This window comes from Piliocolobus tephrosceles, chromosome 1 (assembly GCF_002776525.5).
Source record: "Piliocolobus tephrosceles isolate RC106 chromosome 1, ASM277652v3, whole genome shotgun sequence".
NCBI classification, from domain to species: domain Eukaryota; kingdom Metazoa; phylum Chordata; class Mammalia; order Primates; family Cercopithecidae; genus Piliocolobus; species Piliocolobus tephrosceles.
In genome coordinates this window covers 18,577,199-18,590,073 of record NC_045434.1, presented here as the reverse complement: position 1 = coordinate 18,590,073, position 12,875 = coordinate 18,577,199, and positions in this window count along the sequence as shown.

Genomic DNA, 12,875 nt, shown 5'->3' with positions numbered 1-12,875 from the left:
CACACATGAACACATACCACACATACACACAACACACATAACACAAATATGCACAACACACATGAACACATACCACACATGCACGCACATATATAACACATAACATACACAGTCCTCCCAAACACACACACACACATCCCACATGCACAGTTTCCCTGTAGGGCTACGTGTGGAGTTTGTAGAGAGGAAGGATGCCAACCGAGTGAGTGATGGTGGGTTTCTCATAGCAGCTCTTCCACTATCTTGTGCCCTTCTTGGGCACTCTGGACAGCCCTGGGCCTCCCCTCCTGGGAGAAGATGTTAGAGCTCGCCCCAGTGGTATAGATGGCACAGCCCTTGCCAGTTCTAGGCTTCTGAGTCAGTGTGTCTATGCGAAGAGAGAAACACGATCCACTGCCAGCCATCTGCTGAGGCTTTGCCTAAAAGTTTGCTCAAACCTGGCTTACTGGTTTCATGCCTCTGGAGCACCTACTCCCAGTGCTGTGATGGACAAGGGCTGGCCTGTCCCTGCCCAGATATGGGAGGTACGTGACTTCTTTAAAGGGCAGGTTCTCCCCAGGGCACAACACCTCAGTGGGACCGAAGATTCAGCTGAAAGTCACAGATAACTTCTTGGCAGCAAGAGATAGTGGCAGAGTGGGAATTCTTCCTGGGTTGGAGCAGGGCCATTCCTCAATGGGCACCATGAAACAGGAAGAGGAGCAGTCTTGTGTCGGCGTCACACAGGAAACATCCCCGGGTAGTTGGAGGGGAGCTCTGGCTTGACAGTCAGCATCCTCTCCACCCAATGCTATCTGGAGGTTCCAGCTCTCCATATTAAATCAGCCAACAGGTGTGCTATGCTAGCTGCTCCCTTCTGTAAATATTTACCAGCAACCCCTGGGAGCTGTCCCCATCCATGTATTTCCCACCCATTACTGTGGCAACTGTTCTCTGTGTGGGCATCATAGAATGCTGCGGTAGGATGTCTTCTTGTAGGATGGATGTACGATGCTAAATGGTTTCAGTGAAGGGGACTTTATGAGAAAACATGGGAGGGAGAGTGTTGTCTGAGCAAATTCATTTGTCGCTTTACCTGGAGGAGGAATGCTTTGCTCAAAGGAGCCTATGAGACAGCTCTGCAGTCCTTCATCTCTGTCCCTCACCACCTTAGCAGATATGTCACAAATGCTCTTGCTGCTTTGAAAGAACCAATTTCATTTACTCCTTTCTCTCATTCTTTAAGCAAAGCATTCAAGATATAGGGCATGCATCAGCCTGGTCTCTGCTCATGGAGCTCAGCCTAGTGAAGCGGGTCGCTGTCATAAGGGAACGAGCAAGTTGCTTTAGGAGTAAATACGTAGAGGTGGTCATCCCTGGAGAAGGTGGGCTTGGACCCAGGCATAGAAGCAGGGAGACATTCTGCCTGGGACTCTCCGAGGAAGGTGGAACACAGCCTCCCTGTGGGACAGGTCAAGGTGAGCGGATGTTGAGGTTCTGGTGGTAGGAGAGATACCATGTCTCACCTTTAGAGGATGGGGACTGCGCAGAAACTCTTCCTCCTGGGAGAGTAGAGCAGGCTGAGCCCAAGTAAGAAGTGACCTGTGCAGAGTTATTGCCAGGGCCCCACCACCTGCGTTCTACCCATGGCATGGTCTCATCTGCCTCAAGCATCCTGAGAACCTGCACCATCTGGCTCAGCTCTTCTTGCCATCCAAATCCATGACCATGACGGAGCTGAGAAATGTGCACTCACTAAGGTGTGGGTGAGCAATCGCCCCTTCACTGATCACCTCCAGAGAGGTTGCTCTTCTGTGGTTGCAGAGAGCCCATGAGAATACCTAGGCAGCAGGGCAGGGGCTGTAGGGCACTCCTAGTGCCCAGGGTGGCTATCTGTGAACTGTCCTGATCCAAATCACCGTGACAACTCAGCCACATAAAGCTCCAGGTCTCTTCCCAAGTGACCAAGGGAAAGGATAGGAGAAACTAACATTTTTTGAGGATTTGCTATGAATTTGGCTCCTTAATAAACATTTCCTCATCATCATTCATTCTTCAATTTATTCTTTTACTTATTCATTTATTTATTCACTCATTCATTTAGCACATTTTTTTACTGAGCAGTTACTTTGTGTGCTGGGCACTGATCCAGGCAGTCACCTTCCCTTGAGGTTCCCCAGTGGAAGGTTGATATTATTTGGATCTGTGTCCCCGCCTAAATCTCAAGTTGAATTGTAATTCCCAACGCTGAAGGTGGGGCCTGGTGGCAGGGGTCTGGGTCACGGGGGCAGATCCCAGGCTTGGTGCTGTGTTTGTGATACTGGATTCTCATGAGATCTGGTCATTTAGAAGTGTGTGGCACCTCCCCCACCCCCATTCTCTCAATTGGTCCCGCTTTCACCATGTGACCTGCAAGATCCCGCTTGGCCTTCCACCATCAGTAAAAGCTTCCTGAGGCCTCCCCAGAAGCCAGGTTTCCCGTACAGCCTGCAGAACCATAAACCAATTCAGCTTCTTTTCTTTATAAATTAGTCTCAGGTATTTCTTTATAGCAATGCAAGAACGGACCAATACAAAGGTCATCCCCATTCTGTGCCTGCAACATCTGCTCAGCATCCAGAGCCCCCTGGCTTCAGGTGGTCACCACTTACACAGAGTGTTGAATAATCAGACAAAACTTTCTGCCCTCGCCAAACTTATGCTCCACAGGAGAGAGAGAGACCGTAAATCCTCAAGGAAGAAACACAGAATGTCAGTAGTGATAAGTGTTAGCAGGAAAATAAGCAAGGAACGATACTGTGATATGCGGGTGTGATGAGGAATTTTAGATCGGGAGGCCAAAAGGTGAATTTTGGGAAAAGATGGAAAGTGATGAGGGAGACAGCCATGGGGCCAGCTGGTGGGAGAGCAACTGGGGCGGAGCTAACAGCAGGTGCACAGACCTGAGGCAGAGAGCACCTGGCATGTGCCTGGAGGAAGCCAGGATGTCTGGAGTGGAATGAAGGTGCTGGGGATGGGAATGAGTTCAAAGAAGCAATCAGGGTGAGGGGCACAGAGTCAAAGGGGATGGATTTCATAACGAATTTGAGGCCATTATAAGTGCAAGCATTTTCTCTCTGAATGAGATGGAGACTCACTGCATAAGGAATTTGAGGTCATTATAAGTGCAGGCATTTTCTCTCTAAGTGAGATGGAGACCCAGTGCAGTGATTACACCCCAGCAGAATCCCTCTACTGTGGGGTCGTGATAGGCTGGGTGTTGTGGGGGCGGCCTGATGAGAAGGGCAGAAGTGGGGAGACCACTTAGGGAGTTCTTGCAATGATGCAAGAGGCTTGCTTCCGGATGGTGGTAGTGGTCAAATTCTGCATATATTCTAAAGGTGGAGTTCTCAGGCCATACAGATGGACCAGATGTGAGGAATGACTGAAAGAGAAGTATCAAGAATGGCTCCACAGGTTTTGCCGAGTCACTGGAAGAGCTGAGTTAACAGAGAACAGAAAGGCTGCCCACGTGCTCATTTGAGAAGGGAATATCAGGATCTTAGTTTGGACCGTGTGAAGTTTGAGGTGACCGATCGCCATCCAAGGGGAGCAGGGAAGCGGGCAGTTTGGGCAATGGGTGGGAGGTCAGGGAAAGGTCAGTGCAGGAGATAACACATTTGGAAGCTATGAGCATAGAGATCGTTTTGGAAATCATGATTCAGCAAGAGATTATTTAGTGAGTGAGGCTGGACCAAAAGGAGGAAGGGCCCAAGGTCTGAGTTGAGGGCTCAGCAATACCTGGGTTTTGGGGAGACAAGACTGAAACAGCAAGACAGTCTGAGAAGGAATGGCCAGAGAAATGGGAGGGGAGCCCAGCCAGGTGACACCCCTGAGGCCCAGCAAGGGGCCCCACAGGCTGCTGAGCACCCAGGGGAAGGTGTTCTGAGGAGCGGCAGAGGGTGTGAGTCACTAGTGACCTTGGGGTGGTTAGGACAAAGTCTCGATTGAGTGAGTTCTCGAGAAAGCAGGAGATAAGCAGAGACAGCAGGCATTGCCTCCTCTTTTCAGTAGTTCTGCTGTAAAGGGAGAGGAAAAATGGGGGCAGGAGCTCAAGAGGAAGTGGCGTCAGGAATAGGTCCTTAAGACTGAGAGAAATCACATCAGGTTGGCGTCACAGCCACATGGCAGAGATGCAACGGTGCAGCTGCTTGTGACAAGGAAGGGTTCAGAGGATGTACATGTGGATCAGGGTCTCATGTCTACAAGTGGGGAGCTGAGGCCTGAACCAGCACTGCGCTGCATTTTTAAAGAATCTTGCTACAACCAGGAAGCCATGGAGTTTTGTTGAAAAAGAGCCTGACCTTCCGCCCTGAGTGACCCCTCTCTTCTAATTCTGTTGAAAGTTTTCCTCCTCTAGGAAGTCCCTCCTGACCAATGTGGCTTGGTGCCAGGCACTCACATATGAAAGCCTTGCAGAGCCGCCACGGGTACCAGCCCAGTGGTGTGCATGTGACTTGTACTGAAGTCATCTTCTCTGCAGCTGAGTCTTGATGCGGAGCACCTAGAAGGCAGGGAATATGCTGGCTACTTTGCTGTTTTCTTTATATCTCCTGGAGCTATCTACCCCTGCTCTCCTTCCCTTCCCCCTACATACACACACACGCGCGCACACACACACACGCGCACACACACACACACGCACACACAAGATGTTTAAAGAGTTATTGGACTTTAAAACAGAAATCAGTATTCAGAACCTCTGCTTTCATGAGGAAAGGCCTTGAGGGCAGTGGAGGAGGAGGCTGGACTTTAGATCCTTACTTGGGATGGGCAGAGTAGGTTCCTGGTTATATTGGCTCTTCTTTTCGTCATCCAGTTCCTGCAACACAAAGCCTGGAGAGGCACGAGGAAGCCCTTTGCTAGCATAAGCTTTATGTGTTTTCTAGTTCAAGAAGAGATTGGTCATTGATCTTGCCTTTTGTTTTATTCATTTTACTTTTCTTCTTTAAGTAATTACTTATGAGTTGTTTGCCCTGAAAGCAATTTCTTATGGGTTCATTCATCAAAATAACAATAACAATTTATCCAAGGTCAGAACAGCATAAACCACAAACTGCAAACGAGGGCATATTCCCATTTCACAGATGGCAAAACTGAGGACTGTGAAAGGTGACACGCTCTTGTTGAGTGATGGGCCCCAGTGTCAAACAATAAACTAGATCTGAAATGGAAAGCCAGGGTAACAGGGTTCTTAGACTTCTGCTGGATGTGTTCAAAAGCTCCAGGCCAGCCTATATTAAGCGAGGAAAGTTGAGATCCATTGAGACTGATTCCTGCTCTTTTTCCCCAAGTTCCAATTTCTTCTCCAGGGCTTCTAGTTCCCTTTTGTAATTCTTTCTATACACCTGTGATTGACTTTTTTTTCTCAATCGAATATTTCAGCTGAAATAAGGAGGAACACCATTTGGTTTGATTTTAAAAGGCTCCATGTAGGTGTGCCCCTGTCTGGAAAGTACTTGTAATGTGGAATTAAGGACAAGACTCCAGCTTTAAGGCAACTGTTAAAGGAACAAGTAATGGAAAGTTGCCTTTCACATCTCACTCATTTTAGACACATTCTAGTTAACTCTGCCGGAAAAATAATTGGCTTAGATTGGGTCGATCCAATTGAGGATCTAAATAACCTCGCTTGAGTGGTATTTATATTTCAGCTTCTGGTTTTGGGTGAAGTTATTATGTGGCTTGAATGCTAACTGCACACTAAGTGAGGACAAAAATAATACCAAGGCCCATCAAATGATATCACTTGCTCTTAATCTCCTTGTAAATAAGTACATGGGGAGTTTTTCAAAAGTTCATTTTGCACAGGTGGTTTCTCAAAAGTTCATTTTAAGCTGTTTTTTGGGAACTTGCCTTATTTCCCTAAAGAAATAGTGTTCTGCTTAGTGGTAAACTCCACTGGTCAGAGTCATAATAAAAGTCCAATTCACCTAAGCTCTAATGTAGCTGGGCAAAAGTATTTACAGAACCAGCCAGAGTCCTGGGTCCTGGGTGGCAGATGCTATTTAGGTTAAGAAAAAGAAAGAAGAGGAGGAAGAGGATGCCCTACTCCCACCCCTTTCCTGGGACACAGACCCCTCCATGTCAGTGTCCAGAGAGAGGTCAGGCTGAGAGTGGCGCCCAGGACAGGGCCTTCACTGGACAGGCTGGTTGGAGCAGAAGCAGAATGGACCTTAGCTTCACAAAGATGGCTAACAGGTGCAGTTGACTCCCAGAGTTGCTGGGAGTTGAGAGGAGTAAACAGAATGACCAAGCAGAAGTCCCGGTATGAAGGCGCAGTGATTCACACCTGTAATCCCAGCACTTTGGGAGGCTGAGGTGGGCTGATCACCTGAGGTCAAGAGTTCAACACCTTGGTCAACTAGCTTGACCAATATGATGAAACCTCTTCTCTCCTAAAAAAAAAAAAATACAAAAATTAGCTGGGCTGTGGTGCCATGTGCCTGTAATCCCAGCTACCCAGGAGGCTGAGGCGGGAGAATCGCTTGAACCTGGGAGGCAGTGGTTGTAGTGAGCTGAGATTGCACCACTGCAGTCCAGTCTGGGCAACAGAGGGAGACCCTGTCTCAAAAAAAAAGAAAAAAAAAAAAAAAAAAAAAGACTGGCTAGTAGAATTAGCATCTGAGAGTCAGCGTAGAAACTGGGGCAAATTCTGAAACTGAGTCTAGTAATTAAAAGAGAGTGAAAAACACATGGGGGGCAGGAGGCAGCCACATAGAAAGTGGCTTTCAAACTAGGAGGGTCAGAGTGGGAGAGGATAGGGCTGAGGGAAGCGTTTGGGGTGCAAAGGGAGAGGGAACCCAGGCTGGAGTCCGTGGGTCAAGACAGTTTAGTTACAACCGTTTTTTTCCATGTGAAGTCTTTTCCTTTCCTATTCCTTAAGGCAACCACATTTTCAGCAGCATTTTCACATCAGTGAGTTTGTCTCTGGCCTCTGCACCCCCTCCCACTTCCTGGTGCCCATCCTCCACTCCTCCGTGACCCTCATCTGAGCCACCCTTAGGCTCTTGCTGCAACTTCCCCCCCATATCTGTCTGTGCTCCTGCTGGGACTCCTTCCCCTGCTCTCTCTGCCCTGCTTGTCAAGCTCCAGGCAGTCCTGCAGATGAGCTGAACATTCTCAAGAAGGAAAGGACTTCTATTATGTAGAAATGATCAGTCACCCTGGTTCTTCTTCCAGAAGGGTTTGCATTCTGAGAGGACACTTGTCAGCCAAGAGAAATCTATAACTGGTGAATCTGAAGTCATACTACATGAAAGCAGTGAAATGGAGCGGGAGGGAGGGACGAGAGAAGAGGGAGATTTTTAGGCAGCGAGGTGAACATTGGGCAGATTGATCCTGCCCAAGAATCTTCCCTGAGGTGCAGCTCGCAGAATTGGGGCTCCTTGCCCAAGCTACAGGTTTTCTAAAAGCTCTAGATTTTCACTGCATTTCCCACTGCTGTAGTAGGAACTAGCATACTGGGGACTGGGGCACAGGAAAAATGCTAGTAAGATCAGCTATAATCTCCTGAGTACTCCCTGGGAGCCAAGGATTGCTATAAGTGTTTTAATGCACATCATCTTTTAAGCTTCAAAGCAATCCTATGAAGAAGATGCTGTCAGTCATCTTTCCCTGTATTACAGCTGAGGAAACTGAGGCATGGAGAGGCTGGGTAACTTGAACCAAGCCATGTTGCTAAATGTGGCAGAGCCAGGATTTCGAGCATGCCCAGCTGACCCAGTACTTCTGCCTTTGACCTTGACCTTCTTCTGCCTATGAAGGTAGAGAAAGAAAGGGTGGCTTACAGGCACATCGCTTTGTAGCCTGGTAGCTTTGCATCTGTGCCTTCCAGTTACAGGGGTCTGAGTTGAGCTAAGGAAGTGAGCATGAGGAAGAAGAGGAACTCAGTGAAGACAAAAGCCAGAAGAAATGCAACTGGTAGAAAGGAGTAGGCTCAAGTGTTAAGCTGGCCAGCAGGGCAAAAAGGCTGGTCAGGGAGTGACTGAGAAGACATATCTACAGGACAAAGACCAAGGATTCTACATGGACAGAGCATGGAAGAAGATGAAGTGGGGAAAGACTTTGCACGTAGATGGGATTGAGGTGATGAGTTTATCTAAGAACAGGAATGAGGTAGCAGTCAAGGCATAGTGATGTGAGGGAAGGAGGGAGAATGGAGAGGTGGATAGGGCTGACTGCCATACACTTCTCTAGACAGGTGAGTTTTCTGCAAAGAGGAGAATCTGATGGTCATAGAAGCTGAGCAGGCAAAAGACTCTCTGGTTATGATTATCTGAGAAATCATTCTTAAAACATAATCTTGCTGTGGGCCATGTACCATGAGCCTGGCTCTGTATGAGGAATTTTATATGCATCATTCTAACTCTGTCAACCCTTCAAGTTAAGATAGTGACGCTTCCATTTTACCAAAGGAGGAAATTAAGCCCAGAATGGTTAAGTGACCTGCCCCAGATCATACCATTAGTAAATTACAAAGTGGGAATGAGCTTTGCGCATTACTTAAGCACAGGCTAAGCTGCTGTGACACAGACATCCAAAGAACAGTGAGTTAGATAAGATGGAAGCTTATTTCTCTTTCCTGTAATAGACTGGAGGTCAGAGGCCCATGAAAGTGGAGTGCCTCTGCTCCACAATGTCATGTCTTTCTTCATTTGACTTTCTTCGGTTGTATGGCTTTGCAACATCTTAAGGAGCTGTCCTCATCTGCACAGGTGAAGCTGGGTCCTTAGAATATCAGTGTCCTTGTGGGAAAAACTCCAAGCAAATGATCTTATTGTGAATAATATGAGCTTTAATGAGATCGCTGTTGCTCCCATTGGATTGTCTGAGCTTGGTCATCGTCTCACATCGGGCTGCAAGAGTGACCAGAGAACTTGCAGTCAGGTGGCCGTGTGCCCCAATGACACTGGGGCTCTCATAGCAAAGGATGAAGACTGTCAAAGCTTTTGACGTTTTGGCCACATAATGTTGTCTCTGGTTTTGCAGATGAGATGCTGTGCATTTGGGCTTGAGCGTGGGCTTGTGCTTATGAGAGGACCATGGGGAGGCAGAGCAATGATGTTGTTAGGATTAAATGACAACCAGGCTTCTGTTATTTCTGGAAGGTATTTTTCCATGACTCAAAGAGTTGGGTGGGGGGAGGAGTTCCTTGCTGTTGAGATATTTGGCTCTTGGAGAAGGTTCGGAAGAGCTACCTTGGTAGTCAGAGGAAGGTTTGTATTTTCTCAATATTAACATGACTCTGAATCAACATGGAAAAATTTCAGTATGCAAACTACAAGGAAGAAAATCAAAATTACCTGCTGTTTCTCCACCCAGAGAGACCCCTGATTAGTGACCTTTCTCCTACACAGACAGGCGCATATACCTTTTATTTTTTGCAACATTTGAATGATGTGAACATACGATTTTGCGTCTGGCTCTTTTTCCTGTCTGGGACATGAGCAGCTGCCTGTGGCTATGGGGAGAAGAAAAGCTTACTTTCCTCTAGTGCTCTGTGTTGCAGCTGTGCACTGACTACTGGTTGTAGCATGAACAGATGAATACAGCACCAGGGGCTCCATCCAGGGCCCTGGGGTGGCCCCGCACAGGGGGCCTGCGCGGGCAGAGGTGGGGTGGAGAGTGGTGGGCCGATGGGGGCTCTCCAAGGTCCCCCTCCTCCCCAGGGCCTCCCACACTGTGCAGCTCCAGCTCCTTGGAGCTATCACTTCCAACATGTTATTTTCCCATCTCTCTAGTCAGAACCACTGCCTGTTTAAGCCAGCAAAGGAGATGTCTCCTGCGATGCCGGGGCTGGGAAGGGGCGGAACTGAAGATTGCCTCTTACTCCCCAGCCAGTGGAGGTGCAGTGGGTCTGCCTTGGGCTCAGGTGAAGTGTAATTGGAAGATGATCTCTCCACATTCATGCTCTCCTCACCTGGGACTAGGAATAAGAAAGGCCCACAGCCTGCCCCACCTTGGAGCTGAGGCAGCCTCCATCCCATCGGGTCACCCCTGGTTTCTGCACTCTCCTCCTGCCACCTTTGCAATCAAGAGGTGCAGAGGCCCCAGGCAAGGCGAGCCTGTCTTCATTCTTAGGTGGACAGGTGGCACATTTCTTTCTCTCCAGAGCCTCAGAACGTCTCACAGAGGCATGGCGTCATCTCTGTCTTAAAACTTCCCAGACAAGGGGATCAGCCTCTCTTCCAGGGGGAAGTCAGGTTGTCCTCACAGGTGAAAGGCCTTGGCCTTGGGCTGCTGACGAGCAGAGCCTGGGGCGTGTCAGTCCTCCCCTCCCAGCCCGATGAGCCCACGGGGAAGCAAAGGATGGAAGGAAGCTCGTTCCCCAGCTTTAGCCTCAGCTATGTGCTCAGCCTCCTCTTTGGTCTTCGTGTACCTTTGATGTAGACTTCGGAACTTCCTGAGAAGGCAGGAGTGAGCTGTGGGGAAAGGAACGATGTCTCTTTCTGGAGTCGTTGCCAGCACTTGGGTCATGCAGGTCCTTCTCTGTGTCTCGTCCGACTGGAATACTCAACACATCCTCTCAGCTGATAACAATATCTAACATTAATAAGTATAATGTTTCCCATATACATGTGTGTATTACTTTTAAAAATGATTTGTTGTATATTTCATAAATGAAGCAAAACTTCATAAGAATCCTGAAATAAAGGTCAGTGGGATACATCAAATGAACTTATTTAATCTATTTATACAGTTTGACATGTATGTAAATACAGCTAAAGAAAAGAATGGCAGGCATGGATCTCTTCAATAGCTGTAGGAATCGTTCAGCACCATGCCAAAATATTGAACCCAAAGCCTTCAGTCCTAAAGTTTGTTATATGAGCTAGAACGTTATCATGATGATCATTTTCAGGCTTGCACAAGGAGAACACAGGTGTGCTGTGGTCATGTTATCAACAGGAAAAAAAAATCACTTTTGTGTGTGCGCGTGTGTGTGTTTGTGTGTGTGTGTATGTGATAGAGTCTTGTTCTGTCACCTAGGCTGGAGTGCAGTGTTGTGATCTTGGCTCACTGCAACCCTCTGCCTTCTGGCTTCCAATGATTCTCATACCTCAGACTCCCAAGTAGCTGGAATTACAGGCATGCACCACCACGCTGGCCAATTTTTTTGTGTTTTCAGTAGAGACAGGGTTTCGCCATGTTGGTCAGGCTGATCTTGAACTCCTGAGCTCAAGAGATCTGCTTGCCTCCATTTTCCAAAGTGCTGGGATTACAGGCATGAGCCATGGTGTCCGGCCCCAAGTTGTTTAATCATTTTTAGCTCAGGGACAAATATTTACTTTCCTACTAAAATGCATGGTAAGGTTAATTGAGTTCATAAATATTATTGATGGGGTAATAAAGAGTTCACCAGATGCACAACTCAGACCATAGAGGGGTCTTCCATATGTAGCACAAGTGGCAAGAAAGGCAAATGGGGAAAGTTTACTACATCATAATACATTATATATGTATATGCTTGCTATGTATATTACATATGTAGTAAGTCTATATAGTGCTTGCTACATGATTACTATACTCTTTTATATATCTGCCTACTATATATATGCTTACTATATATTACATGTCTATGGTAAGCACTATGGTAGTTGTGTAGTAAGCACTATAATAATGTATGTATGATAAACACTATATATATATGGCACTATTGTAAGCACTTTGCAACTATTCATCTATTCAGTTATCAATCTTCACAACAAACCATGAGTGGGTTCCATTATGATTCCATTTGAAGATGAGGAAATGGAGGCCCTGTGCCAGCTAGTTACATTTGCTCCCACAGATCCACTTGGCATGCTCCCCACCTCTGGCATGCTCTTCACTCCAGGAGCCAGGTCTAGCTAGACCACACAGACAAGCTTCTGTGTTCTGCACTTTTGGTTGGGTTTAGCCAGTGAGGAGCCTCATCAGGAGAATGGAGGGAGAGAGGCGAGAGTGAGGACGTGCACCTGTTACCCTGGCTTCCTCCCTACAAGAAAGATGACGGTGACTGTCTGGGTTCCCCCACCTGAGGACATGGCTGCTTTCAGAACAAGGCTCTGCAGCCTCTCTCTCCCTATGTTCCTTCTGACTCAGTGCTGGGGACAACTCTAACACTGCTGGCCCTGTGTCCCTGCACTGGCGCCTGTTTTTCCCATGCTCCGCCCACATCTTATAAATGATCGTTTTATAAATACTCCCTCCAGTGACCCTAATTTGGTGTTCCATCTGTTTCCTACTGAAACTCTGACTGATATGGCCACTATGGGATTTAACTCATTTGCACAAGATCATCCAGCCAGGAAGGGACAGAGCTGGGGTCTGAACCCAGGCAGTCTGTCCTGGTGTCTGTGCTTCTAACTTTCGCCCAAACCTCTCTTCTCTCTGTGGAAAGAGCACTGGTCAGGAACCAGGGTTCTGGTTTGTACTCTTCTGCCAACTGGCCATGCAGCTTTGAGCAAATAATGAGATCTCAGTTTCTGTTTCTCAGGCATACAGATGAGGTGGTTGCAGTTCCTTTTTGTTCTAACACATGGCTTCCCAAATTCCAGATGTCAGTCAGTCTCTTGCAGCCCTGCATTTCCTAGGGCCTTTCTTTGCTATTAGTTGTCGCTGTGAAAGCACAAGTTACATTTAACTCCCTAAAACAACTGAGGACAGAATTTGCAGGGGCAGTGTTGTACTAAATAAAGCTGTGCTCCATTGTGAAGGTGTTCCGCCTCAGGAAACTGCTCCTTTCTCATTCGAGTTCAAATGTGGTCCCAATTTGCTTGTCTTGTTTATTTATGTCCCTTCCCTCTGAACTCCATTTAATTAAATAACCAAAAAAAAAAAAAAAAAAAAAAAAAAAAAAAAAAAAAAAAAAA